This window comes from Triturus cristatus, chromosome 5_1, assembly GCF_964204655.1.
Source record: "Triturus cristatus chromosome 5_1, aTriCri1.1, whole genome shotgun sequence".
Lineage (NCBI taxonomy): Eukaryota > Metazoa > Chordata > Amphibia > Caudata > Salamandridae > Triturus > Triturus cristatus.
The window spans coordinates 84,603,933-84,631,554 of NC_140587.1; the positions used below are offsets into that span (position 1 = coordinate 84,603,933).

General features: G+C 44.8%; 1 pseudogene across 1 annotated transcript; it reads right to left on the minus strand.

Moving 5' to 3' along the window:
- On the minus strand, nt 1–27,622 carry LOC146830268 (uncharacterized; annotated as a pseudogene). The gene is made up of 2 exons (XR_014961403.1): nt 27,434–27,622; nt 1–6,901 (listed from the first exon to the last, which is right to left on the minus strand). The product of XR_014961403.1 is annotated as an uncharacterized LOC146830268 (transcript).

Below are 27,622 nucleotides of genomic sequence, written 5' to 3' on the forward strand. Positions count from 1 at the left end.
TTTTCTATTAAAAATTATTCCTTTAATATAAGTGTTCCTTGTAAAACCCCAAACCACTCCCTTCACAATGCATTATATTATAATAACAAAATAGGTTAAATGTATCGCAGGGGACAAAAACAGTCAACTCAATAGTGATGAGTGCAAAACCTAAAAGTCGGACTAGCTGGATTAACATGGGCAGAGCGACCATTTAAGCTTATTAAGTCACTTCTGCTCAACCAATCACAAATAATGCTAGACTCAATTGAGGATGCAACAGCTGAAATGTTAGTGAGAGGGATATTATAAAACTGACTTTATATCCTTATGGAGACATACATTAGCTAAGATTAACATTTCAGTTCGATTTTGTTTTACCTGAATTTCAACCACTGATATTTGTGCCCACATACTTACTCTTTCTATCCTTCTTACTTTTCTTATTTTTTGTGTGTATATCAATGTTAAAAGGCCTCCACATAATCAACCGTCTCACCTAACATGGCTGGGTTTACATATTGATACAATACCATCAATATTCGGGTTGTCTTGGAGCTAAATCTCCTGCAGGAGGATAACATGGTATACATTTAAAAGCTTTGCTGAGAAAATAAGTAAAATAAAGTGAAATATAATACATGGTCAGTTGTCCATGTCTTAATCTCTTTATAGTTCCAATTGTCTCTTCAAGTCAAAGATTGAAGACAATGACACTATTTCAACTCTTCCTTTTCATAGTATTCACACATGTGAATGTAATGTTTACTTCGATACTATCACAACAAAATGGCTTTTTCACGGCTGTTAAATTAGATACATTTATTGTAGTGACAGTAGCTTATGATAAACATTACTTCATCCATACCATAAAAACCATTACTCAAATTAAATATTTATTAATTTTTTTTTATACAATGGTATTATGTTAATTACTCTGAATGATCCCAAAATTAACACCTACATTTTAATTCATTCTAGGAAATGACAATGTAATCATGTACAGGGGCATCAGTCATTGATAATACAGATACACACCACATTTCTATTAATGGTATGTATTGAATTTAGGCATTAATACCCGTTCAAAAATTACAGATTCATCTGCGGTTTTAGTAAACTTAAAATAATATTTCAAAAGTGCTTCTTATGAAACCAATTCACTCCCATTTGACAAATACCTCAAATATAAATAAATACGTTCATTCAGTATGAACATAGGTTAGGAAAATAAGTCTTTGGTACGTTTTAAAGATCTATAGCATGGTGGAAGTTCAAAATAAATCTTAGCAATGGTCTAAACCATATTTCATAATTCAATACAGTAAAATAAAGAATTTTAGATCTATATAAACACAGTGCAAGGAGAGCCAGTCAAGTTAAAAAATTATTTTACAAGTATCCAAATTAGCTCCATTTAAAATATGGCACCGAGAACTGCTGGCATTAACCATTCTTTATTCTTCTCTTGCATGCCACTTTTTGCACAGAGGCTCTTTTTTCAATTTCGTGTGCCCCTGCTGATGCAATTTTGAAGAGAGGTTCCGTTACCCACAGTTATAAAGTGCAAGGTAACCACCATTGACCAGTAAGAGATATGTTCCGTCCCATTTCGACATCTGAAACATGGTCTTCTACCAAATTTCCTGACAAAACATTATGCAAGTTTTCTAGAGACTGGTTTACTGGTCTTATTAAAGTAAGTCAGCAAATGTTCACCTTTATTAATTCCCTAGTTATATTTTGCTGTTGAAATGTGTGGGTCTGTTGATTTTTATTTGGTACTGTTGATTTTTATCTAGTACAACCAGCACTTATAAAATACTTTTTAGAGTGCCTTGCATAAGCAATATTACACTCAATGAGGCAGAGGACATTGTTGGATTTATAGTTTCACCTGTTGAGAATAAGAAGGGAGAGATTTCTTTAACAATGATTTCACTCATTGCAGCTTAGTGTGTCATCTACAAATATTTCATGTGCTTTGAACACCAGTCACTACTTCTGTTCTGAAGCCTGAGCTTGTCGAGTCAGTGATATCCATACTGTTTCATCCCCCTAAATCACCACTTGCTTTTGCTGGATCATCTACTGGGATACTCTGCTGGATTGTCTTTCCATCATTGGCTGACAGGAAATGCTTGGACACAGAGGTTCTTATGAAACTTGGTAAAGGAGATCTAGTATCTTTCTTTTAGGAGTGAGCTGTTTTTTTCCAGATTCATATTTCCTATTCACCTGAGAGACTTGTAAATCCCTTATACATGGCTTGGGAATTTTTCCTTTTCCCTTAGACTCGATACAAACCTCATTAGACCTTAATATTTGTGTGGTCATTTGCAATTTCTCCATTTGTCAAACACCTGTTTAAAGGTCAATAATAATCTACTCTGATAACACTGACGTCTATCACTTGACAGTGGAAGGATTACGCCACAGCATTCACAGGGCCACAAACCGCATCGGAGCTACCTTCTCTTCAAATTTGCCCCCCCATTCTCTGACCACCACGACCAACCACCCCCACTTTGAAGCCAATAAGAGTGGCTACTCAACCTAAAAAGCCAATGCATGGTATGGCTGACCACAAAGTCGGGGATGAGGAAGTCTACACACAAGGGGGACGAGCACACCATCCTCTACTGTGGCTCTATGGTCACATATAAACTTTAACTAAAGACCACCTCTCCTCTGGAGGGTGCAGGCCCCTCTCCTCGATCAGATCTCCACAAGGTATGACAGATGGATGCACCACCACACTCCTTGCCACACCATATTCCCTTAAGTGGGGAATAGCATTGTGCGCCAAGAAGACCATCACCAAATCTCCAACTCCGATGGCTTTCCGCCATATGCCATGGTAAGACCGCCTATATAAAAAATAGATAGGACCTGAATACCTTCTCATGCTCAACAGAGATGACACATTGCTCATGCCACTGACAAGCGAAGGGCTGATAAACTAGCAGATTACAGCAAACATCACAGTGATTAACTAGGGATCTCGGTCTTGAACCACCTCAAAAACAGACACGGACCAGGTTAATGATAATGGGCAATGCACTTGAACTCGGATAAGGACACCCCTGGGCATCCCAAAAAACAGCATACTACCTCCCCAAATCGAGGTCCGAGGTTGGTCACTGTCTATCTCTGCCACTGAGTAGCTGGATCAATACCGCCCCTGCAGCAGACGAGGGGCGATATAAGTACATGTGGATGAGAGTGAATGCCGTTTCCACTCCTTGGAGATCACAACATCTTGTGTCTTTGCCCCCACAGGCCTCTAGGTCCAGGGACAGGATTGGCCCCATTTTCATCTACAACCGCCAGCGCTTCCTGTTATGTGACCATAAGCCCTACGACAGAGCAATTGATTCAGTGCAGTGGCCCTTCAATGAACTAACTGAAGCAAGAGATCATACCATACTAAGAATAAATATTTGCATTTCATTTCATGAGGTCTTAGCTTCCTGACCATGACAATTTTCAATCTTTCTTCGTTGTGATAACTGTTATTCTTTTAGGAGGCTACTCTCAAAACGTCCAAGTATTTCAAGGTACATCACTTTACTACACCTACCAATTATTATACAACTCCTGTTTGTAAGATTACCAAACATAATGTGAGATTGGATATGAAACAAATTTCCTAACTGCACTCATGCTTGGAAAGATCATGTTCCAAAATGTGCTTGACTTATGTTGCAATATGTCAGTCAGGGAATCCCATAGACTATCATCGCTGAATCTCCTTGATGTTAAATTCAGTTTGGAGAGATGGGTTCTTCAAAGTTACTATGTTGCACTTCTTACTGCAGCTGTTACCACACTCTGTGCAGTGGCAGGGTTTCTCACCAGTATGGATCATCTGATGTGCGAACAGTTTGCTTGTCTGAGTGAAACTTTCTCCAAATTCTGTGCCCAAACAGGGTTTCTCAGCAGTGTGGATTACTCTCACATTACCCACACTACATCCGCCTTTGTAGATTCTTTGATGACTGAACATATTTTTCATAAGAGTGAAACTTTTCTCCCACTTTCTACAATGATGCGGTTTCTCACCAGTATGGACTCTTATGCTTCACCAGTTCTCCCCCTTCAATAAATCGTTTTCCACATTCTGTACAGTTGTGGGGTTTTCACCACTATGGATTCTCTGATGTACCAAAAGCCTTTTCTTCTGAGTGAAGCTTCTTCTACATTCTGTACTTGGAAATGGTTTCTCTCCAGTATGGATTCTCTGGTGTGACAATAGTGTTCTCTTTACACTGAAGCCTTTACCACACTCTGTACACTGAAAGGGTTTCTCACCTGTATGGATTCTCTGATGCTGCACCAAGGTGTGCTTTACACTGAAGCTTCTCCCACATTCTGTACACTGATGGGGTTTCTCACCAGTATGCATTCTCTGATGTATCAACAAATGGGCTCTATGAACATAGCTTTTCCCACACTCTGTACACTGGAAGGGTTTCTCACCTGTATGGATTCTCTGATGCTGCACCAAGGTGTGCTTTATACTGAAGCTTCTCCCACATTCTGTACACTGATAGGGTTTCTCACCAGTATGCATTCTCTGATGCTGCACCAAGGTTTGCTTTACACTGAAGCTTTTCTCACATTCTGTACACTGATAGGGTTTCTCACCAGTATGCATTCTCTGATGTATCAACAAATGGGCTCTATGAACATAGCTTTTCCCACACTCTGTACACTGGAAGGGTTTCTCACCTGTATGGATTCTCTGATGCTGCACCAGGTAGCGCTCCACACTGAAACATTTGTCACATTCAGCACAGTGGTAGGGTTTCTCACTAGTATGGATTCTCTGATGCCGCTTCCAAGTGTACTTCACACTGAAGGTTTTGCCACATTCAGCACAGTAGTAGGGTTGCTCACCAGTATGGATTCTCTGATGCTGCACCAGCTTGTACGTCACGCTGAAGCTTCTCCCACATTCTGTACACTGAATGGGTTTCTCACTAGTATGGATTCTCTGGTGTGACAACAGTATGCTCTTTAAACGGAAGCGTTCTCCACATTTGGTACATTGATAGGGATTTTCACCAGTATGGATTCTCTGATGCCGCACCAAGGTGCTCTTTACACTGAAGCTTTTCCCACATTCTGTACATTGATAGGGTTTCTCACCAGTATGGATTCTCTGATGTGCCAAAAGGCTTATCTTCTGAGTGAACTTTTTCCCACATTCTGTACATTGATTGGATTTCTCTCCAGTATGGATTCTCTGATGTACTAGCAGTGTGCTCGCTTGAGTGAAGCTTATCCCACATTCTGTACACTGAATGGGTTTCTCACCAGTATGGATTCTCTGGTGTGACAACAGTGTGCTCTTTATACGGAAGCGTTTTCCACATTCTGTACATTGAATGGGTTTCTCACCAGTGTGGATTCTCTGATGCTGCACCAAGGTGTGCTTTATACTGAAGCTTTTCTCACATTCTGTACACTGATATGGTTTCTCACCAGTATGCATTCTCTGATGTATCAACAAATGGGATCTATGAAAATAGCTTTTCCCACACTCTGTACACTGGAAGGGTTTCTCACCTGTATGGATTCTCTGATGCTGCACCAGGTAGCACTTCACACTGAAACATTTGTCACATTCAGCACAGTGGTAGGGTTTCTCACTAGCATGGATTCTCTGATGCCGCTTCAAGATGTACTTCACACTGAAGCTTTTGCCACATTCAGCACAGTAGTAGGGTTTCTCACCAGTATGGATTCTCTGATGCTGCACCAGCTTGTACGTTGCGCTGAAGCTTCTCCCACATTCGGTACACTGATAGGGTTTCTCACCAGTATGGATTCTCTGATGAACAAGCAGTGCACTTGCCCGAGTGAAGCTTTTTCCACATTCTGTACATTGAAAGGGTTTCTCACCAGTATGGATTTTCTGATGCTTCACCAGCCTACGCTGCTCACTGAAGCTTTTTCCACATTCAGTGCAGTTGTAGGGGTTCTCACCAGTATGTATTCTCTGATGTATGATTAGTGCGCTTGTCAGAGTGAAGTGTTCCCCACATTCTGTGCACCAACAGGGTTTCTTACCAGTGAGGATTCTTTGGTGACTTAACATATTTGTCTTACGAGTGAAGCCTGTCCTCATTCAGTACATATAGAATCCATACTGGTGAGAAACCCTATGCAAAGTGTTTCTCCCTGATAAGGTTTCTCACCTCAATGAATTCTCCGATTCTCTTTGTCTCAGTGAAACTTTTCCCACATTCCATACACTGGTATGACATATCCTCAGAACAAATATTTTGATGCATGTATAACAAAGAGCCCGTAGTGCAGCTTTCCTCACATTATGTACACTACTAGGTCTCCCATATATTAAACCTATGGTAATTCACCCGATTTCGTTGATGAGTCAAGCTCTTCTAATCCTCTTTACAATGGTATCGTTTCTCCAGAGTATGGATATTCTGATGCTTGCCCTAATCTGATATTACAATGAAAATGAAGTCACACTCTGCGCACATCTATGCTTCAGTCTCGTATGGATCATCTGATGCATGTACAGATATGAGCTCTGAGTGAGGATTTTCTCTGACTCTGTACACAAATATGGTTTCTTGCCAGAACAAAACCTCTGCGGAACATATCGATGCAAGCTCTAAGCAAACATTTCTCACACTGTAGACGGGTTAAGATTATTCATTGTATGGAGCATCAAACTGTCCCTAAAGATGAGCTCTGTATGAAGGTCTTGCTTAAGCTAGTTCACTGTTTTTCCCCAGAATGTATTGTAGAGCGTGTAAACAGATCAAGCTTCCAAGTGGATGTTTTTGCAGACTCTTCGCACGGATACAGTTTTTTCTTCTGGCAATGCTGCTCAGGAGTATTTTGGTGCAGGGGCCCTGTAGGTCTGTTCATCAGCTCCTCGATTCTGTGAATGAGAAACAAATGTCTGAGTTTGTCACAGCCAGGTGGCTACAAGACAGAAAAGTGGGATGAGGAAGGAGCTACTGTGAAGAGGGGAGAGACACTGAGGGAGGAAAGCTTCAGAACATATACGGATCACTGAAGTGACAGTTGGAACCTAAAAGTAAAACACAGTGTCCTTGCAGGTTAGGTGGGCGCTGCCCACAATCATAATTCCTGATCACAACAGCCCAGTTTTGAGATACAGCTTCTAAGTATGGTGCCCTTTGAACACTACTCTTAATTGGTTTTCAGATCAACTCCAGCACCAGTAATCTCTCCTAACTTGACAACTGACTGTAAGGACCAGTTTACCCTGTGAAGGGTTCCTCCATTCACTCAGACCCCAAGCAACAGATAACTGGAAGCACAGTTTGAAGGAAGCCAGGCTCTGATTGACTTTATGAACTACCATTCCATAAAGCAATGAATATTTAATAAATTGTCTGAGCACATTAGCAGTGCTTCAAATCCATCAACTGAGCCATCTCATATCACTCCAAAACTACAATATACTAAGGCAAGTCAGTCCTCTCCTACGCCACCAGAGCTGCTATGTGAGAATATTTCAATAAATTCAGAAAACATTTAAAAAACCCAGACAGACATTTCTCCCCTTGTAATCCTGGATGATTATGCAAGACGAACCTCACCTACGAACATGCTATTAAAATCTGAACCAATGGCAGAGGTCTCGCTTAAGGTCTTTTGCCTCCAGTCTTCCATAAGGACTTCCTCCCAGTAAACACTATGAAACCCCTGAATCAATTTTATTCCTCAAACAAGAGCTGCTTTTATTATTGCAGAGTTGCTAGCATAGAGAGACACATTTGCGGAAAAAAACTCACCACAAAGGGCTGGTCATCAGGATAATGGGCTTTAAATACTGGAGAAGCTAACCCAACTTCACTGACAGAAATGCTCCACTTGGTCACTGTCAAATGGTGTTTTTCCTGAATTAACTGGGTGACCCTGGTTCCAGGACGACCACATGAGACTTCTAAATATAAGGAAATGACCTCAACTTAAAATTTCCAATACAAAGAGGGCAGCACAAGAGGTCAGACCCACAGTAGAAGAAAACTCCTACTTACGTTCAATTACACTGCTTTAATGCCCTTTGTGAATATCATTATTCAAGTCACTGCTGCTACCTTTCTGCAGAGGGAGTAGCCTAGCTCCTCTGGGAGCCATGAGGGGAGAATATTTCCACAAGCAGCACCAGATTTAAAAACTCTTTAGGTCAAGCCTAGCGGCAGCGCACATGCACTTCTCGCTCTGAGACTGCTGTAGTAGAGTATGGGAGACAAGCCGCGCCCACTCTCCTCCCTCATTTTCATTGGCTTGTCATTATCTATCATAAATGCTGCCTTCGGATTCATTAATAGGCCTATTAGTCTCTCCTCAGTACGGCCTTGTCTTCATTTATACCTTCCCATGGCGACTGGCCCTTTTACTTCAGTAGCTACGCGGGACCTGTTATTTAATCTGTAAGCACTATTTACTTTATTGAGTTTCTCTTACTGCAGGCCGGACATGCGCTGCTTCAGCTTAAATCGCTTGTGTTTTTTTAAGCAGCGAGGCCGCCCCCGTAACAAGGGTGCCTGCTTTAAATCCCTTTAACCCAGCATTATCTCATATCTGTTTCAACCACCCCTCCGATTAAAATGGATTTAGAAATGATTCGCAAATTGAGCTATGTGAATTCCGGGTAGCACATGAATCCTGTACTAATGAGCTGAAGCTGACAACAGCAAATCTGTGTTACATGGCATCTGTACTAAAGCCACCTGACGGGTTGTTTTCAAAAGCCTGTTTTATTAACACCACCACCACCATCTCCAATACCACCACCAACAATACGACCACTATCACCACCGCCAATACAACCACCACCACCAATTCCAATACCACCACCTCAGCGCCTCTAGCTCACTAGTAATAGCAGGGGCACTGTACGAAGCCAGAGCTGCGGCCGAGACAATCCCTCCCTCCATACCCGCCATAAAGCACAGCCCACCCTGCACCAGGAGGTGAGACCAGGGCCCTACTACAGCTGGGGTGTTTTTTTATTAGGCCAAATATAGCAATGACATTACACAGTGCCACACTGCACACTCAAATCACGGAGAGGGCAGGAAATGGCCCCTCTCCCGCTCATCGTCCTGAGCCATGACAGTGTAATCATAGAGAGTAAAATGCGTTGGAGCACTTTGTTAGTGTTTATAGCTCAGATCATATGTAACTCTCACTTCACACTTTGTGTCTGTGTATTTTACAACACTTACACATCTTCTTCACTGCACTATTTATCACTTTGAAGAAGTCGCAGGCCGGTCTCTTCCTCTAATATTTACAATCTAACAAGCGGTCGAGAAGGCCCTTTATTGCAATGCAATAGGTCTCACGTTTGCGAGAGTTTAAGCTATTAGTATTGTCAATGACAACGCCTTTGATTTATGTTTTAAAACCCAAAACATAAATAAAAGGCATTGTCATTTACAATGCCAATAGCTCAAACCCGCGTGAATGCGAGACCTATTTCATTGCAAATGCTTGTTTTACTCTGGAGGTTACTCCACCAAGCTCCATCCAATTTGCCACTATGTGTTCCAGGAAAAGCCTATTTATTATGGTGCAAGAGTGTTAAAGATAGTCCAGTTTTGGCTTAATTATTTGTGGGCAGTCTAAAATGAGCCTTTAAGTTCCTTATTGTGTTGCTTATTCAATCCTACGACTCACAACATTTACCAATATAGATTCCTGACACTTTAAGAAGCAATTACAAGGAGAATAAGGATTTAGGTCCTCCATCCGGTGCTGCATCGGGTCAGCCACATTTGGCACTCGATTTGTCCAGATCAGGCCACTCACTTAGTCCTTCACCCCAAGCATTCACCTTGCAATCCCAACGCTCACCCACATCACAATTAACTACTACCTTGCACCCACCAGCCCTCTTTTCAGTACTAACTGCTTGTCACTCTCTATTTGCCCATCAGGATCAGACTTTTGTCATAAATGCTTATTGGATATCAGAAGATACTGGCATTAGTCACTCAAGAGAGACCTGATGTCCCTGACCGGGGCAACCGTTATAGACCTGGCCACTGGAATTATTCAATTGTGCAGCAGAGTCTTTTGAATAATTATAGATCTGCCGCATTTACCACATAATCCAGTTTCTGCTACAAAATCTGCACATTTTATTTAAAAAAATAGTTTCCAGATTAAAAGGTTCAGAAGTTAATTAAGGCGCAGAAACACGAGTTCCCACCCGGTTGAAGGCCCTTTGCAAAGGGTAACTGGTCACCGTTCTGTTGCTTATGGCTATGTTCAGGTGTTAAACTAGGAACTAATGAGCTGCAACCTATGCTCAGACAGTGTTAAGAAGTGTAAAAATAACAAAATAACAAATCAACACGATCAGAAAATATGACATTACGCTGCATAATTTGTCTTTTCTAGGTGCATAATTTAGTCAACCCTGCCGCATAATTTGACCTCTCCTTAGTGTTTCTCAGTCATCCAGCATGGCTTATAACAACTGGCTGCTTGCTCACCAGCTCTAATAGTGCCAGATACCACAGACTCGCTAAAGCAGCGCTAAGTGGTTCAGAAACAAGCGAAACAGCGCTAGCCAATCTGGAATGATCAACCACTGCTCGATAATCTTCACAGTGGCAGCCATCTTTGAAAATCTGATAGCTTATGCCCGTAAATCCTGACACAAACCTAATCCTCTTAAATAAGTGGATTTTTACTGAGCTTGATCACCAAATAAAAAGGCCTGGTACACTTCTTCTAGATCTCACTCTCCTTAATCATCTGAGTTGAGAGTGACAGCCACCACAGATCCCTACTTCCAGATAACACAAACATGTTAAAATGTCAGACAATAGTGGCAGATAGCACGAATACTCTAATCCTAAACCCGGTCTGCTGATACGCTGAAATAGCACTAGCCACGTTGGAACTACCATCCCTCAGCTGCTCCAAATTCACTGAGAAACTTTGTAAGAAAGCCTACCAGTTCTCCAGCTACCCACTGACCCAAGTAACACCCAACAGTTAAGCTGAGAGAGAAGATGAGTGCCTACTAACTCTACAGACTCATCCTATCTTCAGAAGAAATGCAACAAATGTCAATGAAGCAGAACTTTATTTATGTCAATGGTGAAAATCAACACCCAAGAAGAAAACAAGGCTGAAGGAACGAATCATGCTTTCAGCATCCCACCTACTAAAAGAAGCCAGATACAAGTAACTCTCAAAACAAGAAACCAATGAGCTACATGTAATTTAATTGTCCCTTGGAAAATAAGTGGTGAACCCATGCTATAGGAGAGAATGAGTGGAGTCGGATCATTGAAGTTTTTCCTGACATTAACCTCAGATGACATACAATCAGTAGAAGGAAAACTCAACAACATTGAAAATAGAATAAATTAAATTCATACAAAATAAAACATTTTTCTTCTGGAGGGCTAAAACTTAAATTCAAAGTCCACAAGCTCTGTCAAGCCTAGAAAGACTAACATAAAGGAAAAAGAAGAAACAACGTGAGCATTTATTGCATACCTTGAGGAAGAGAAGAGGGAGAGGCAATCTCCATTCTAACCAGCTTGTTAACCAAACTACTTGTTATCTTAAAACTTCAACATTCAATTCACCCACTGACAAGGCCCTCTAATCTGTATTCCAATAACCCAAACTCTAGGGGCATAATTATGTCCCAGGACCACAGGATAGGAACCACTGATGTAGAATATACCCATGCCTCCATGATTCTATAAGCAGCAAGTAAAACAAGAGGAAAATCACTTAGTTGGCCGACAAATCTACCAGTGCAATTAAAAAAAGATGTAAGAATAACAGTGAAACACAATCACATCAAAAATGGCATCAGCCAACATTTTAACAATTTGTCTTCTGTGGACTCCCACTGAATCATTATGGGAATCCAAAGGGAAAGAAATGGAGCTAAGAAAGTCCATACTCATAGAACCTTGTACTGGGAGGGGGTGTCACGTGTACATCAATGCCATCATGTACACAAAATCTACTACAATGTTCATTGTAATTGTATTGTAATTGCATTTATACAGCGCTTACTACCCCAGACGAGGCATCGAAGCACTTTCAGTGAGTAGCACGCTACTCCGGGACCCATAAAGGATTAGTGCTGAATTAGTATAGTGAAATATGAAAGTAACTAAAGTGGTTGTTAAGTTAGTCAGTTATTTGGATTCGGAAGGATAGAAGAGGAAAAAAGGTTTGTATTTATATAGCGCTTGTTACCCCTGATGGGGTGTTAAAACACTTTTCTGGCGAGTAGCACGCTACTCTGGAAACCATAAAGGATTAGTGTTGAAAATTAGTATAGTGAAATATGAAGTCATTTGAGTGGTGGAAATGTTTGTCATTTGGATAGAGAAGGGTAGCAGCAGGATAGAAGAGGGAAAGAGGTTTGTATTTATATAGCGCTTGCTATCCCAGATGGGGTATGAAGCGCTTTTTTTGATGAGTAGCACGCTACTCTGGAACCTATAAGAATTAGTGTTGAATTAGTATAGTGAAATATGAAAGTAATTTGAGTGGTGGATATGTTAGTCAGTTATTTGGATCGAGAAAGGTTGGGGAGGGGTAGAATAGGGAAAAGGTTTGCATTTATATATCGCTTGTAACCCTGATGGGGTATTGAAGCGAGTTATTGGCAAGTAGCACGCTACTCTGAAACCCATAAAGGATTAGTGTTGAAAATTAGTAGAGTGAAATATGAAAGTAGTTTGAGCAGTGGATGCGTTATTCAGTTGGATAGAGAAAGGTAGCGAAGGGATAGAAGTGGGAAAAGGTTTGCATTTATTTGCTTGCTTACCTCTGATGAGGTGTTGAAGCACTTTTTGTCGAGTAGCACGCTACTCTGGGACCCATAAAGGATTAGTGGTGAATTAGTATAGAGGAATATGAAATTTGAGAAGTGAACATGTTAGTCTGTTATTTTAATTGAAAAGGATAGTGAAGGGATAGGAGAGTGAAGGATTTTGATTTTTTGGGGAGGTCATAGCAGCAGGAGGAGGCTTTTGGATGAGTAAAAAGGGGTTGTGGAGGGGAAGAGTCAGAGGGAAGAGTTTAGAAAGGTTTGTTTGGGGGATCGGTATAGTAAAAGGTGTCAGATGATTCAAGGAGGGGTAGAGTAGGGGAGAGTCTAGAAAGGGTTATTTTGGGGATCATAGTAGTGGTATGGTGTTTGGAATAAATGAGAGAGTGGGTGTTGAGGATATATCGATAGATGTATAAGGTGAGAAATAGGGCAGTGCATTGGAAAGAGTAGTAGAAAGAAGTTTGAGATGAGTCAAAGTTGGGTTAGAAGATATATTGAGAGAAGTTTAGGGTGAGAAATAGGGTAGTGCATTGGATATGCTGAATTAGAAGAAAGTGATAAATATATAGATCCATATGTAGATTAAAGATATTGATAGAGGTACAGGATGAGAAATAGGGTAGTGCATTGTATATGCTTTTCAGGAGGAAAAGTAACAAACACACAGATCCAAGTACATGAAAGGTACATAAATGCACAATGGAAGAAGTACATGTAGACCAAAGATGCACCAGATACCAGATAAACTCCGGTTTTCAAGTGTTATTGCATTTTAATTTACGTAATTATTCTACATGTTTAAACAAAGCAATACACAAAGATAGGTACATATCTATAGTAATAATAAATGATTATATACAGAGGGATATACTGTACATTTCTATTTGCATATGGTGCTTATGTGGGGAAGAGCCAATTCTGGAGTAGTTTTCTGAAGATAAGTTGGCTGTCCGTGTATCTTATGTTAGGGGGCGGGGGGGTAAAGAGTTCCATAGTTTGGCTGCTTGCACAGAGAAGGATGTGCCCCCCATGTTTTTTTTTCTTGTATCTTGGGATTTTGAGGCGAGGTGCCATTTCAGTGCGAAGGTTCCTTTATTGAATTTGTTTGGTGATTTCATTCCTGATGAAGAGCGGTCCCATTCCATGTATTGCTTTGTGAGTGATACAAAGCAGCTTGAACGTGGATCTTCTCGCAACTGGTAACCAATGCAGGGCTTTCAAGGCAGGTGAGACGTGGTCTCGCGGTTTGATGTGCAAGAGTAGTCTGGCAGCCGAGTTCTGAATCCGTTGTAGCCTTTGCATTGTCGTTAAAGGTGATCCGTGGTAGAGGCTATTGACGTAATAGAGTTTGGAAAGAACAAAGGAGATGGTAGCTTGGACCTTGTGTGGAAATCCCAAATGAGGGAAAATTCGTCGCAGAGTTTTTATAGTGACAAAGCTTGATCTTGCTAGTTTGTCCTCTTGGGTATTCATTGATAGCTCAGAGTCCATGGTCATTCCGAGATTTCTCACTTCCTTCGATACTTAGGTGGTGATCCCAGTTCATCAGGCCAGGCAGCAAGTGGATCATAATGTTTCCAATCGCCACACTTGAATATTTCCGTTTTGGAAGCATTCAATTTGAGGCGGCTTCAAGTCATCCACTGATCCACGGCTCTGAGACAACTGAAAATTGGGCAGTTTCCAAAGTCTTTGGGGCTTTCCAGTTGAAGGAGTATTCATGTATCATCTGTATAGTTATAGCACGTGAGGTGAAATTGATTGATCAGTACCGGTAATGACTTCATGTAGATGTTTAAAAGCATGGGCGAGATGAGGGAGCCTTGAGGGACCCATGTTTTTGTGGAGTATGGTTTGGATGAGAAAGATGGGGTATGGATGACATTAGCTCTGTTTCAAAGGTAGGACGCGATCCAGTCTAGAGCAGTCCCCTTGATGCCGGCTTCATAGAGTCTTTGTTTCAGAGTGTCATGGTCCACCAAGTCAAAGGCAGCCGAGTGGTCCAAGAGGAGAACCACATTGCACTCTACTGTGTTCTTCAGTTCATCCCAGACGGCAAGGAGGGCAGATTCTGTGCCTCTTCCCAGATGGAAACCTGTTTGGAAGTCTGAAAGTATGTCATTCTCGTCAATGAATTGTGACATCTGGGCAAACGGTACTCTTTCTATCAGTTTGCCCAGGAAAGGTCCATTTGTAATGGGTCTGTAGTGGTCAGGGTTCAGCGGGTCCAAGTTTGTTTTCCTCAGTGAAGGGCGTATGTATGACTGAGTTCTTCTGGAAAATATTCCAGTAGTTAAGGAAACATTGAAGATTCTTCTTACTGGAGTGGCAGCAGAGGTTGTTAAAAGAATGGTCTTGAAAGTTTGTTGTGGACACAGGTCAGAAGGGCTGCCCTGCTTTGACCAGGTCCATAAATTCATTGTGTGAGATGTGTTGGAAGGAACGGAGAGGCTGGGTTTTAGTATTCCTGGATTGTTGTTTTGTAAAAGGGTTAGCGCTGGTGCTTTGTCTCGGTTTTAGGTTTAACTTCGTTTTTATGGACATAGTGCAGCAAAGAAACAACATACATTGCTAATAATTTCTTCCAGTCCTGATTATTACTGCCCCCTTCTGGGCATACATATTAACATCTGTGGTCTGTGTGCAGGGGCCATCTAACTTGGCCCCACCAGCTGCAGTGAGGTACTTCATAAAGTCTCTGCATGTTCTGGGATCATACAATTCTCGATTATACAGCAATGTCAGAGAAGGGAGAAGGAAAAAAAGAGGAACCAAGGAGAACACAATCCCCCACCCCCCTTCCCACCCATGAACGGGTGTGCTTGAAGCCCATCTCAATTTTTAACACTATATCTGGCAAGAGCGAGGGTATAGATCATGATGCCTTAGATGGTTTATCCGGAGCTGTGAGTCGGAGGAGGTGAAGATACCCCAGGCATGTGTTTTCATTCATTTCAGTAGCCAACAGAGACTATCGGCTGCCAAACTTCATTAAAGCTTACCGTGGAGTTGGTGAGGGAAGCCTGTATCCGTTCCATCCCCAAGATGTGTCACAACCTGTGTAACCACCCTGTATACGTCAGCCTTGTCTGCATCCCACAATGTGATAAGATGTTTTAAAGCGCCGCTCCCAGTACCAGTCCAATCTGTTTTCCCCTCCTAGATACTAAAGGGTATGTCAAGGGATTGGGCAGTCCGAGCACCAAATAGACCGGAAACCTCGGGATTTGGGTCTTGAATTGTCAGGTGCACATCATCTAGGATCACAGTCCAGTATCCTGATAGTTCCTTGCACTCCGAAAGCAGATGCACCAGTGTGCCCTCCTCCCCGAACCCCGCCAACAAGTCAGGCTACGGTCTGGGTTCCCTTTGTTAAGACGGACCAGCGTCAGGTACAAGTTCGTGGCTATCTTGACTGCAGTCTCCCTGCTAGCTGTGTTGCGCGCAGTGCGGTTGGCCCGGTAGTAGAGGTCTTTCCATTCTTTTCCTGTAAGGTCCCTTCCCAGTTCCCTCGCCCACCTTCTCTGGCTGGCTATGGGCGCTTCGGGAACCTGAGGCGCAACATGTCATACAGTTCGAAGAATTTTCTTGTCTGTATTCTTTGTCAGTAGCCATCTTTCATATTTTGTCAGCTTTCTGCTCACTTTTGGCTGCACATCTGTTTGGAGGAGCAAGTGCCGGAACTGCAGGTAATGAAACCTCTGTTTTAGGAAGGCCATATTCTAACCTTAGTTCGTGAAATGAAATAATCCCCTCTAGGCCAAAGAGGTGTCCTGCCGCTTTACATTCAATCCCCCCACCAACCCGCGAATGCCCTTTCGCCCAACCCAGTTGTAAATTCCCTGTTGTCCAGCAAAGGAGTCATAGGGGAGTGGGAAGATGACAATCCTCTTTTAGTAGCGACCCCATCCCAGACCCCGAGTAGTGTGTGCATTATGGGTGAGCCCCGGAGATTTAAGGGCCTATCTGCCCTCTTTAGGAAAGGGACTTTCTGGAGGAAGAGTTTTGCTATCGCCCTGTCTTGGAACAGCCATCTCTTTTCAGATTCCGGTCTGTTCCATTCTACGAAGTATCTGAGCTGTGCCGCTCTAAAGTATTCCAGCACGCTTGGGATCCCCAAGCCTCCCTCGTCTGGCCGTAAATAGGCCAGTTCCCTACACATCCGGGGACGTGCCCCTGTCCAAACAAACTGCTGTATCGCCTGTTGTAATTTATGAATTATACCTGGTGGGGGCAATATTGGTATTGTCTGGAAAAGATATAATGTTTTAGGAAAAATAAACATTTTAAAATCGCTGCTACCTGTCCCAGGAGTGACAGCTGGTGGTGTTTCCAGTGTAGCAGCTACTTATTAATCTGGGTGGTCAACTTGGAGTAGTTTAGCATGACCGTTTGTGACACGGACAGGGCCAGTTCAATTCCCAAATACGGGATAGACGTAATTGTCTGTATCCCCACATAGGAGTCCCTGCTCAGCGCAGATATTGTCCCTCGCTGATTTAACCAAATAATCATCAACTTCCTGACATGGCCAAAGGATTCTAGTTCCTGTAGAAATGCCGGGATCGATCATTCTGGAGATTCAAGGGAAGCAATGATATCGTCTGCATAGAGGCTTATCGCGTGTCGCTCCCCTCTGAAGGGAATGCCCAGATGTCGGGGTTATCTCTTATCTTCTGTGCCAGCAGCTCTATATATAGAGCGAAGAGGAGAGGCGACAGCGGGCACCCCTACCGGGTCCCCCTTTGGATATCAAATGGGCTGGATGATACCCAGTTTAACTCAGATTGTCGCCGTGGACGTGCTATAGCAACTCGAAACCTATGCCGTAAACTGGTCTCCCAGACCAAAGTGAACCAGGGTCTTGTCTAAGAAGTCCCAGTCTACCCTATCAAATGCCTTCTCGGCATCCACCGACAATAGAAGAGAGTCCATGTTTGTACGATGGGCTTTGTCGACGAGGTGTAAAATGTGCTTGGTGTTGTCGCTACTCTGTCTATTGTGGATAAAGCCTGACTTGTCGGGTTCAATGATGCCTGGCATGAAGGGGCCCAACCTAGCCACCACCACCCCGGTGAACAGTCTCAAACCACATTAAGAAGTGACACCGGGCGGTAGGAGCCGCAGAGGGTTTGATCTTTCCCAGGTTTCGGCAGCACCACTATGGAAGCTGCCAGCATTTCCGGGGGAATCGCCACAGGCCCAGTAATGGAGTTAAAAAGCAGTGTCAAGAGTGGAGCGAAGACCTGGCAAAAGGATGTATAGAACCCGGCTGAAAAGCCGTCGGGCCCCGGTGATTTCGTTAGCTTGAGGAGCGAAATCGCCCCTATCACTTCCTCCACCCTTTTTGGTGACTACAGCGCTTCTGCATGCCTTGGATCTAGTGCAGTTGTGTTTGCGCTCTGTAGGTAGGTGATGATACGGGAGCTTGGAGGGGTGTCCCTGCGATAAAGCTCGGCGTAAAATGCCTGAAAGGCCTTCGCGCTCTCGTCATCTCCTTCCACTATCCCCCCTGAACTCGACTTGAGGGACTGAACCTTAGTTTGCTGGGTGCGGGCTCTCAACTTGCTTGCCAATATATGCCCCGTCTTATCTCCCCAATGTAGTAGGAGTGTTGAGCCAGAGTGCTGCACATTCGGCTCTGTCCAAATCGAGCCCCGCCAGTTGGGCTTGCGCCGCTTTCAGCTGGCTCCAAACTCTAGGAGCCCCAGTCTTACTGTGTATCCTCTCGAGCTCAGACTTGCGCTGTGATCTGCTCTCTCTTGGTTTTGCTTTCTCTATTTTCAGCCGCTGATATGGCTATCAATTCCCCACACACCACTGCTTTAAGGGCCCCCCCATAAGGTGGTCAGGGAGGTGATGGGGGAGTCGTTCAGTTCTAGATAGTCTGTGATGCATTTGTGGATCTGCTCCCATACCGCAGCTCTCTGTAGCATGCCCTCCCGAATACTCCAGCCCCCTGATTTGCTACGTGGCTTAGGCACCCACAGGGTCACTGTCAATGAGTCGTGGTCCGAAAGTGCTGCCGGCGTTATGTCCACGTCCCCCACCAGTGCATTCAGTTCCATCGTGCCAAACATGTGGTCGAGCCGGGCATGTGTACCATGTGAGTGTGAATAGAAAGAATTGAGAGGTGTGTGGATGAGCCACCCGCCAAAGGTCCACCAGCCCTCTAGTCTGTAGCCAGTTTTTCCCTTCAGAAGACAGTTGCCCTGTTTGAGAGCATCGATGGCTTGATCTGTCCACAGCAGTGTCCATCACTAAGTTTAGGTCCCCCCCCCCCCCCCCAACTAGTAACCACCGTTCCTGCACACTCAGGACTTCAGAAACGGCTGCTTTCAAAGATTTCTCTTGCCTCGAGTTGGGCGCGTAGATGGATCCCACCACCAGGGGCGAACCCCAACCAAAGCTTATAAGCTAGAAGGCGACCTTTCACTTCTACTACTTTGTCTCCCACCCGCCCCGAAAAAACGCTTAGCCACCAGGATGGCAACCCCTGCTTTTTTTAATCCATTGACGAAAAAAAAACGGCTGAGGATCTCATCCTATGCCAATCTTTGGGGAGGAGATGGGTCCCCTATAGTAGGCATACATCTGCCCCCGAATTCTTTAAGTAGGACAGTATGGATTTTCATTTATTCGGATTGTTCAGGCCTCTCACATTTAGGGTGACAATTTGTAGTGTGGAGTGCATCATGGGGGATGAGCAAAGGTGGATTGCTGTGCCTGCGAATTTTCCCACCCGCCATACGGGCATGCGCTCTCTACCCCCTCGTCCCCGTTCCTGTCTGCCCCTAGCCGTCTCAGCTGGACTCCTGTTTGTAGCTACACCAGTTCCCGCCCTCCCTAAGCCCAACCTTAACTCCCCCAACCCCCCCCCCCCATATTGTCCAGCACCCGCAAGGTGTGATCGCGTGCACCTGGAAAAAAGAAGTAGCAGGGACATGTGGCCCAAGTATCACCGACTCCCCGCTCCCAGCAGACCCCCCCCCCCCCCCCAATCTCCCTGTGTGTCACACTTGTTTGCCACGAACCCCTCGGAGATCATGAGCGGTCTTGGGATGCTGTGTCCTTGAGGACTGCCTCTAAAGCAGCCAACCGCTCCTGCACCAGAGCCATGGGATCGGGCCCCAGTGGGGTGCCTCTGTCCGACTCTCTGCCATCACTCTCGTGTGGTCCGGCGTTCCGGACTGGCCGTCTCCTCAGGGCCATGATGTGCCAGTCCTAGTAGCTTTAAGGCCTCCTGCAGAGATTTGATCTGGTGGAGCCTACCATCCCACCTGAAGATCAGGCAGAACGGATGGCCCCAGGAATATGCTACGCCTTTGTCTTGAAGATGTGTGATCACCTTTCTAAACTCTCGCCTTTTCTGTAATATGATGGCGGTAAAGTCCTGGTAGAGGGCTATGGAGTGGCCCAGGTAGTTAAAGATAGTGGTATTAATCATAGGTGTCTTAGGCGCTAAAAGGGAAATTCACATTTATATGTTAGCAAACAATAAATCTGACGGTGCTGTAAGGTATAGAGAAACCACCAACTCTACACAGAAGAGCAAGAGCTCTACGTAACAGTTCAACAAATCCCCAGCACTCGTATAAATCAAAATTTCAAAGCAGTTGTGACGTGTGAGTCAGAAACAACAATAGCAATAAATTTCTTGTGCGAGGTTTAGTCTTCCTTGTTCTTTATTTTCAATGGGACATCCTAGTTACAGCCAACACGTGTTTCGTCGTGTAGGGGCATTAACCCACGACTTCCTCAAGGCTATTTTCTATTCAATTGGTACTTTTAATATGTGGTTAAAATTCCAGACCACATAGGGGTCAAATCCAAGACTGGAACGTTCAAAATTCGTGGTTCCTTAGCCAGTGAAGCGTAAGTATTGCACTGAGCCAACTTATCAGTCGGTTTCCCGTTGTCTTTTCAAATTCCCATCTAAAAGTATCCGGCGAGCCGAGTGCAGCTGTCCGTGGATTCCGATTTCGGAAAAGACAACGGGAAACCGACTGATAAGTTGGCTCAGTGCAATACTTACGCTTCACTGGCTAAGGAACCACGAATTTTGAACGTTCCAGTCTTGGATTTGACCCCTATGTGGTCTGGAATTTTAACCACATATTAAAAGTACCAATTGAATAGAAAATAGCCTTGAGGAAGTCGTGGGTTAATGCCCCTACACGACGAAACACGTGTTGGCTGTAACTAGGATGTCCCATTGAGAATAAAGAACAAGGAAGACTAAACCTCGCACAAGAAATTTATTGCTATTGTTGTTTCTGACTCACACGTCACAACTGCTTTGAAATTTTGATTTATACGAGTGCTGGGGATTTGTTGAAGAGTGGCCCAGGTACTTGATTGGTTGCTTCGCCCTAGCCTCCCGAAGGATGCGTTCTTTGAGGGGATAATCTGGCAGGAACGCTAGAATGTCTGGCAGGGGCTCGTCTTTTTAACCCTACTTTATGCCCGGTCAATGCGGATCTCCAAGTCTGGCGAGGCTCCCTAAATGTCGCGGAACATCTCCTGCAATTATTGAACAATATCCAACCCATCTGCGTCCGAAGGGACTCCCTTCACCCAGATGTTGTTCTGCCTAGAGCGGTTTTCAAGATCCTCCGTATGTTCTTGGAGGTCTATCTGTTGTTAAAGGGTAATAAGTTACCCTTCTGGTGTGGTCACAAGGCACCGAAACACTGCTTATCTGAGAATAATGAACAAATATGTGAAATGAAGAAATAAAGTTGAAGTGACACTTTTATTCAACAAGTCATTAGCACAGCAAAAGAAATATATTCATCTATTCATTAGCTTAGAGAGAATAACATGATCATAGTTCAATCAGTTAGAAATATCAATCACTAAATACTTACCAATAAATGTGTAGGTGCCTGGAAGGCAATCCTGAAATGAGAAAACTGACCATCCAAGAATTACATTTTAAAGGCTCATTAAATACAATGAATTGAGTGAGGATGAAAAACCTAACATAAGAGAAGAGGCTAAAAAAGGAGAAAAAATATTATCTAGATTGGGATGTACCACCTGAGAATAGACTTAGAACTCCCAAAGCAGATAAACGGCCGGCCGGGAACCCACAGCGACAAGGCACTGCAAAAAAGGAGTTCTGGGCACCCACTTGGGTGTTGACATTTTATACCTGCTTGAGACAGAATTATAAGACCACAATTGACGTAGGTTCTTGACCGCACGTCTACAGTTGTGTTGCTAAAACTCAGAACACAGAAGTGGTTTCACAGTGGACAGGTGTTTGATCGGATGGTCAACCATGCTTGACCGTAAATTTTGAAAGAAATACTATTTTTATCATACATTTCTCAGAACGAGTACATGAAAGTGGAAATTGAAACAGGTGCTTTTGGGGCAAGGTGCGTTCTTTGGTTACATCTTGAGCGAGCTTAGAAACTTTAATTAAAAAAATGAAGCAATACAATACTTGTGAAACCGAAGATGTACCAGCCGGCCTCATCTAGGTGTGACATAGGCTATTCTTGCAACTGTGGAAAGTTTGTGGTTGTGTTGTAAATTGAAACGACGATGTGATTAAGCATTTACTAAAGACATGAATTCTCCTCCCTTAGAACATGTTTCTTGTCTTATGTTGACTAAAGTCTGGACCCCATTTTGTATTGTCATGTCTCCATGTGCTCAACACGAGGAGAGTCCTATCTTCGTGTTAGTTGCTCTTGCAATCTGCCTAGTAACAGTCTATAAATAGCTCCTTTGTCCGTTTGGCGCATGCCCAGGCTTGACCACATCTGTTATCAGTTAGTCCTTGCTTGACCATGTTTTCGCGGGCTCAAGGAGTGTGTCAGCTCCGCCCATATATTGATTCAGTATCGAAAATGACCATAAAAGGTAATATTCTTTGCCTCATGTTGTATCCACCCACTTATGAGCCCCTCTGTTGTGTATAAAAGGGGACCGTGTACGCAAGTTCTTTGTGCTACTCTATGCAATACTGATGGGTGTTGTATGGATTGTAGGACCACCCTTAAGGGTTAATAAACTTGGTCTTTGTACTTTGCAGTTTCCGTGCCAACTTCCTTATGGATTCCATTGCAGGAGAGCGAACCCTTGTGTCCTGCGGGCCTAGCTGGGGCCTGTATTCATCAGTTGGCCAAGCTGCCTTGCAAATTTTTATATTTGAGGAGGATGAGAACTGAGGGGCATAGGTAGATGTGTCAGGGGAGGTGTGAGTTACTATGGCACCAGTGACTGTGTGATATAAAAATGGCCAAAGTAGCACATTTCTAGGTTATGGTTCGTGGGGTCTATATAGAGACCTTCATGCTGCCAAGGTCGATATTTATTCATTTATATGGTAGCCCGTGATTCTCCATCATTTTGGGGGCTCGTCCGGGAGATAATCTGGCAAGAAGGCTAGAACGTCTGGCGGGGGTGCAGGGGCTCGTCTTTTTAACCCCACTTTATGTGCCCGGTCAATGCGGATCTAAATGTCACGGAACATCTCCTGTAAGTATTGAACAATATCCGACCCATGTGCGTCCGAAGGGACACCCTTCACACGGATGTTGTTCTGCCTAGAGCGGTTTTCAAGATCCTCTGTATGTGCTTGGAGGTCTATCTGTTGGTCCCTTAGGAAAATCACATCCTGTTGAAGCTGTGTTAATTCTTCGTCTCCAGCCTGCTCCTGTTCCTGCATGTTGGCCACCCTTTCTCCAATCGCGTCAGATCACCTTCACTTCTCCGATCACTTTGCTTTTGAGTGTGTGGAAGTCTTTGTAGGACAGTAGGATCTGCTTCTCATGGGTACCCCCACTTTTTGCTGGCGTTTCACTGTTTTTCAACAGCAGTCTGGCTGTGGCCCTGCTAATCACGACCATAGCCTAGCTGCTTCCTCTTTAAAAAGGTTTGCATGTACATTAGATACATATCTAATTGGATTCTGGAGTGCCTTATAAGTCCCTAGTATATATAATACTATGTACCTAGGGCATAGGTACCTCCGAGGCCTACCATGGGCTGAAGCATGCATTATGCCACCCCTGGGAAGCACTCCAAAATGGCACCACAGGTCTGCTACTGCAGCCTAGGTAAAGGGTGCGATTGCACCCCTTACCGTGGTATAGGCTACCTATATCCACATATATATACACACAGACACATGTAGGAAGGTGGAATCTGACTATATGGTAGCCCCCACTTTTTTCCTGGTGTTTGCATGGTTTTTGACTAGTCTGGCTGGGATCCTGCTATTCAGGACCCCAGCCTATCTGCTTACTCCCTTAAATGATTGGTGTGCATATTAGATGCACTAGCGATTGGATACTGTGGTACCTTATGAGCCCCTAGTATATGGTACCTTAGGTACCTAGCACATTGGTACTTCACAGGCCTACCAGGGGCTGCAGCATATCTTATGCCACCCCTGGGAAGCATTCACAATCTGACACCACAGGCCTGCTACTGCAGCCTGTGTGAGGTAGTGTTAGCACTCCTCACTGAGGTATAGGTCACTATATCTCACCATACACACACATATAAACCTATCAGCCACCCTTAGAGTAGGCCCTATCAATCCTAAGGGCAGGGTGCTTGGTTTACTATGTGAGGGGGTGCAGCTGGCAGAGTCTGCTGCCGTTTGTGGATGCGGTTAAACCATATCCTCTCAAGTGCATTATAACCTCGCGGTAAATGCTAACTTTGGGATGACTGCATCAAAACATGTCGTGTTTGGTGTCAAACAACTTGGAATCATACCCCCACACCAGTAACTGGTGTGGGAGTATGATCTCACCCTTCTAGAGGGGAAGACATGTACCTACTGTGGAAACACGGTAGAAATCTGAAAGAGCCATGGAACCACAAAATGGATGCCACCAGCACAGACTGCCCTCCTGCTGCTGACCGAAACTCGCAGTGGAGGGAGCCCAACAAAAGGTATCCTGTCACAGGGAGGTGTTATCACCTCCCAGACAGGATTTAGTGTATTGGAGCTGGGTGGGTGCACTCCTAGAGTGCTTTGAAGTCCTGCACTGGGGGAGCAGTAGGCTCCTCTGTGCATATGCCAGCTCAAACTGGTTCAGGGGCTACCTGCCCCTGCTCTGGCACGAAACTGGACAAAGGGAAGTGGGTGTAACCACCCACTACCCTGACCCTCCTAGAGGAGTGGTCATAGAGCTAGTCCCTCCCCTATCTTCACTATAAGATAGCAAGCATTGCCATTGCAAAGCAGATAATCCTGGGCGACGCTCTACAAAGAAGAATCCTGGCCCTTCGATGTTCCACTACCTTTGGAAGAATCTCCCTTGGAGTCAAGGAGTGACTCCCCTGCTTGGCAGGCACCAGTAACTTGAATCAACGGTTGCAAACTTTCCCGTTCCAGCCGGAGTTTGAAGTCCCTGCTGCCCCGGAAGCGGATCTCCTGACTTCTCGACGGCCCCGGTGAGTCCCCAGCGAAGCTACGGCGAGTGGACCCCACAAGTGACGAGGAACAGCAATACCCGGGGACCGTGCACTATTGTCGAGTGCAAACCCTAAACATTCCACGAGGTTGTGCATTGGACCATTTGTGGCCCAAGTCCTCAGCAGGTTGTATACCAAAAATCAGCTGCCTACCTCGCCCCGAGTGGCCGTGGGCTCCTGTGAGGTTTTTCCTGTGAAGGCGTCTTCGCGGTTGCTTGCCCGTTGGTTAGTGACCCCCACGAAGACTTTCTAACAGACTTCAAGGGCTCTCCTGGTTGCTCCAGGCCTGCCCTCACTTATCCTCGCTGGGAGAGTCCATCAGACCTTGCTGGTCTGCATCATCGTCCATCTTCAGTCTACACGAGACTTGCAATTGCCAAGGCTTGTTGGCACCAATCCGGTTGCAGACACCTCCTTCAGCTGCAGACGCCATGGGACACTCCGAATCCAGCTGCTGGTCATAGTCTATCTCTCCTGGACCTCGCGAGCGAAGAGACAAATCTCCATCAGCGACCTGAAACGACGAGAAATCGGTGGTCATCCATCTTGCTGGCCACCGGCAAGTGACCTTGAACACTGTCCCCTCAATTTTCAGGTCCTCCTCATCTTCAATCCAGCTTCGGATTCCAGCGGGCGCCTCTCCAGTCGTCACAAGCAGCAAGTCTTCAGTGATCTCCATTGAAAACAGCATCTCGACCCGACACCAAAAGACACCTATGCACCCGGCTTCCCTGGGTGAGGTAACTCGTGCACTCCGGTGCCCAAGTGTGTGTTGGCCCTCGAAATACTTACCTTGTAAGTGGCTTGCTTGTTGACTTCTTTGAAGTGCCCTAAAACTTTAAAATACAAACCGCGGCTTGCTCCATTGAAACTAATAGGAAACCCGCGGGTGTGTTTAGACACTGTACGCGTCTCCCGTGGGCTAGTTACTTACCTGCTAACACTGCAGTAGTAAAGCCCCAGCGATTCACAAGGCCCTAGGCTTTGTCATTTTGCAAGTCGTTGTTAACCCATTTTTTTTTAGTATATGGTCTGGTACGCCCCTAGGGCTCCAGCCATATTTGTGCTTAATTTATTGAGAACTGTTGACATTTGAATGTGTACTTTTCTTCTAATCTCATAAAGAGATTAGTAGAGTGTGTCTAGAAATAAATACATATATATTTGATATATATACACCTGTGTGGTGTCCTTTCATTTAGTAATTCAAGAGATTATAAGGTAAAACAAGCTGCTTTACATTCCTCTGAGACTTAGCCTGAAGGCTGCTCTCCACAGCTACCACTAGGATAGCTTTCTTTAAAAGGTTGTCTTAAACCTATCTACCATAGGAGTCGAATTGGACTGGTGCAAGGTGGCCACTTTAACTAGTGGCCAGCATATGCCAGGCCAACTTCTCACAGTTATGAAGTACAATATCCTTGGGGCAACAACATCAACCTTTGCATGGCTAAACACTTACAAGGTCCCAAAGGCAAGACCTATTGGCTATGCCAATGCTTGTTCTCTCGCATGTCAGAGTTTAACAACAAACTGGCAGCCGGCGCCAGCACTCGTCTGCTGCTGAAGACAAAAACAACGCCTCTTTAATGCCCTCCCCCACCCCCGTGATCTGCCTCCATACACAGTGTCCCCCTCCACCGTGCTATGCCTGTTCAAAGGAGCCCCCACCCACGTGCTGTGCCTGCTCAGAGGAGCCCTCCCTTCTGTGATGTGCCTGCTCAGTGGAGCCCCCCCACCTGCTGTGCCTGCTCATAAGAGCCCCCCACCCACGTGCTCTGCCTGCTCAGAGGAGCCCCCCGCCCAGGTGCTGTCCCTGCTCAGAGGAGCCCCCCACATGTACAGTGCCTGCTCAGAGGAGCCCACCGCCCCCTTGCTGTGCCTGCTCAGATTGCCCGGTTGTTCTTGTGCACGACCGTGCCCCACCCAGGCACTGAAGTCGGTCACACTGAGCCCTAAGCACCCCACCAAGGCTGCTGCAGCTCCCAGGGACCAGATTATTAGGGAATCCGACCCACCAGCTGGGCTGTGCCATAGGCCCTTCGTGCACCGGCCTTCGTCCCGACCTGACAATGCAACCCGGAGTACCAAAAAACTAGGGCTTAGAGACCAACGGCTCGACTGAAAGCGCTACAAAGAAGTTGAAGTCCTCATTCACTCACTCACCAGTGTTCTACGGCGAATAGCGCCCTCTGCTGAATGGTCATTCCCCCCCTCTCCAGTGGATGCCCTCAGTGCCACCCCTAGGTGCAGGGAGGCCGGCAGCAGCTTCTCGGCGCTAGAGTGCAGAGCGCCTGGACACGCAGGCTGGTGGAGGTTGGAGTGAGGAGGGGGAGTGTGCACTTCCTGCTCACT